General features: G+C 45.6%; 1 non-coding gene across 1 annotated transcript; it reads right to left on the reverse strand.

The window, feature by feature from the left end:
• Positions 1-957: 957 nt before the first annotated feature.
• LOC150011501 (small nucleolar RNA SNORA28) lies at positions 958-1,083 on the reverse strand. Its single transcript, XR_016511025.1, has one exon. It is a non-coding gene; the product is annotated as a small nucleolar RNA SNORA28 (small nucleolar RNA).
• Between the last annotated feature and the right edge of the window lie 2,413 nt (positions 1,084-3,496).

Raw genomic sequence — 3,496 nt, forward strand, 5'->3', positions numbered from 1 at the left:
AATGGTCCCTTGACACTTGTATATAGTGATGGCCAAGAGTGAATAAAGTTGGGGCACCGGTTCTTCCTTGGCATAGTATGAAAGGAAAGGTTAGAAGGCTCAGGGAGGGGTGAGGATATTTCAGTGGATAGGCAGCATAAGCCCTAAGACCTCATACCCATACTATGTTTCCTTAGAAGGTCCAGAAGGATGTCATTCCATGGATTGAGCCATCAGTTGCAGATAGCAATGATCAGGTCAGTAATATAGTCTAGAATTGCTTTTCCCTCCTCCTATGCTTCACTTTGCTCATGACTCATTACTGCTTCCTTGGATTGTACCTGGTTTTAAATTAAGAGCACCTAGATTCTGCTTTCTGGGGAACTCAGATGATAACAGTTTTATTGTAAGTACATTCAGGGGACATCAGAGAAGGAAAACTCTGACTCCAAAAAACCTCCGCTGCCTTGCGGCATACCTCTTCAGGGGAAAGGCTAAGGGAGTAAACCCCGACAGAAAATCCGGAGCCGGAGTCCCTAAGGCGGTTTGACGTTGTAGTCAACACCGGCAACTCCTGCGGCACACCTGAAGCCAAGCTGTATTGACTCCGTCTTTCCCTTGGACCCTTCAGCTGCGAAGAGAGGGGGGGTCTGCTGCATGGGCAACAGCAGACCCTCCATATCACCCTGCCCAGGCTCTGTAGCTTCAGCTTCACTGGAGAGGACACTCCAGCGTCATCGCAAGATGTCGATTCAACACGGGAGGAGACAGATACCGTGTCACTCCCAAGTCGGACTGCACAGCCATTCTCGGTGGTGCAGATAGACTCTTAAGAAGCTACACCATCGTCTCTCGAGATGGACGGCTGCCGATGATGACATTCAGGGGAATGGTCTGTCTGCAGTACTGGGGATGAGTCAGCACTGGGACCCAGTCGGCTGCTCCCCCAGTTCTCTCCTTTTTTTTTCCTTCTTCTTCGCTGTCTAAGTCCATATAACAGCCAGTCTCACAGAGCAGAGAGCACCGGAATAGGTTAGACTCGGTTGCTGTAGTAAGCACAAATTGTGGCAGGCAGATTCGATCACCTGCCACAGAGTGTTGCTTGCAGCCAGTTCTCTCCTTAAAGCCACCTTGCCAAACTCTCCCCAAGGGTCTCCAGTCCTCTCTGCCTTGCCTCTGCTTGAGCCCAGGGAAGAGAAAATGCAATGTGAAGACAGAACCATGGGGAGAAGGTCATGTGAAGGTGAAGGAAATTGGAGGGGTACAGCTGTATTCTAAGGAATGCTGAAAATCGACAGGCACAACCAGAATCAGGAAGAGGCAAAGAATAATTCTATCCAGAGTCTCAAAACATAGCCTTACTGCCATCTTGATTTGGGACTTCTGGCCCCTGGAACTGTGAGACAATAAAATTCATTGTCTTAAACCACCTATTTGTGGTAATTAAATACTGTAGCCCTAGGAAACTAAAACACCTGCTAATGGGTACAAGGAAAACCTATGACTTTGAGTCTTATGAAATGTTTCTCTGAACCAAAAAGAAACAGACCAATGCAGATGTGACCCTAATTTATGTATGTTTAAAAGTGGTTACAGCAGCTTAATTTGTAAAGAATAATAAGAAGTCAATATGCATGGGACTTCCAGCCAAGATGGAGGCTTAGACGGACATGCTCAGTCCCCCTCTACAACTAGAGAGGAATACAACTACTTCAAAACAAAAGATAACTAGAAATTCCAGAAAATAAAACTACATGGAAGCCCAACGTACAAAGTTATAAACCAGCGGCGCTCTTTGGGCAGGTAAGAGCGAAAGTGGGCGGTGCTGTTTGTGGTAGCACCAGGGACAGCTGCAGGGAGAACAATCCCAGCTGCAGTCGAACCCCAGCAGCTTGCAACCCCAACGCTGGGAAAAGCAGCCCCTACATCGCCTGAACAGTGAGGCCCAGAGGGCGGGAGGACGGATCCCGGTCTCCTAGCGGAATAACTGCAGGAATCCATCTTGGACCCCCGCCCCCACACAAAATGCCACAGCGCTGCAAAATAGGTTGCGGATAGCCACTGGTCCCTGGGCAGTGATGACAAAGTGCCGCAGCGCGGCGAAAAAGGTTGCGGATCACCGCCAGTCGCTGGGTTGTGACGAGTACACAGGCACTGCCCCCTATAGCCAACCCAAGAAAACAAAACTCACCTGTCAAAATGAGGCAGACAACTATAGAAATCCCGGTGGCACAGCTCACCAGGCAACAGATGAAGAACCTGACAGATGAACAAATAAGAAACCTGTCAGAGGCTCAGTTCAGGGCCATTGTTTTCAGGTGGCTTACAGAATTAACAAAAGATCTGGAAAAAGATGAGAAAGAATTGAAAAACACTCATACTGAAAGGAACAAAACCACATACGAGACAGATGGTGAGGAAATAAAATCCAGAGTTCAAATCAACAAACCAGAACATAGAGAAGGAACAAACAGTCAACCAGTGCAGAGAGAGGAAACGGGAAGCAAGGAAAATGATGAGAGGATCAGAAACCTCTGGGACAGCTATAAGAGATCCAACATACGGATTATCGGATTGCCAGAGGGTGAAGAAGAAGAACTAGAAATTGAAAAATTAAGTGAAAATAGAATAAAGCAGAACTTCCCAAACTTGCGGAAGGAAATAGACTTACAGGTCCAGGAAGCACAGAGAATTCCAAAACAACTGGACCCAGGGAGAACCACTCCAAGACACATTATAATCAAAATGTCAAAAGTTAAAGATAAAGAGAGAATCTTAAAAGCAGCAAGAGAGAAGAAAAGAATCATGTACAAAGGGGTCCCAATTAGACTATCAGCTGACTTCTCAAGGGAGACCCTGCAGGCAAGAAGGGACTGGCAAGAAATATTCAAAGTAATGAAAATCCAAAACCTACAACCATGAATACTTTATCCAGCGAAGCTGTCATTCAGAATAGAAGGGCAGAGAAAGTGTTTCCAGGACAAAATAAAACTGAAAGAGTTCATTAGATCCAAACCACTGTTATATGAGATGTTAAAAGGACTGGTTTAGAAAAAGGAGGATCAAAACTATGAAATCTAAAATGAAAACTGCATCACAAGAAACAACAGCAGAAGCTAGGGAATTGAAACAAAGGCAAACTAAACAGGCAATGAGAGTGGAAAAAGAACTATAGGTATGGGGAGCATATTGGGGGGAGGTCAGCAGGGAAGGGGAAGGGGGAGAGGGAGTGAGATGGTATAGGAATCAAGAAACATCGTAGGAGGGAACAGAATAGACAGAGAGAGGTTGAGAAGAAGTATATGCACAACCAATGGACATGGACTAAAAGAGGGGGACAAGGGGAGGGAGGGGGGCCACCGGGTGGAGGGGAACAGAGGGAAGGGAAATTGGAACAAAAGTAACACTGTAATCAATAAAACACATTAAAAAAAAATAAGTACATTCAAAAAAATGCTGTTCTGATGTGATATAACAATAATATATTAAATATCATCCCTTAGTGATGTCATCTTCC

This window comes from Furipterus horrens, unplaced genomic scaffold (genome assembly GCF_987537825.1).
Source record: "Furipterus horrens unplaced genomic scaffold, mFurHor1.1.pri manual_scaffold_4, whole genome shotgun sequence".
Lineage (NCBI taxonomy): Eukaryota > Metazoa > Chordata > Mammalia > Chiroptera > Furipteridae > Furipterus > Furipterus horrens.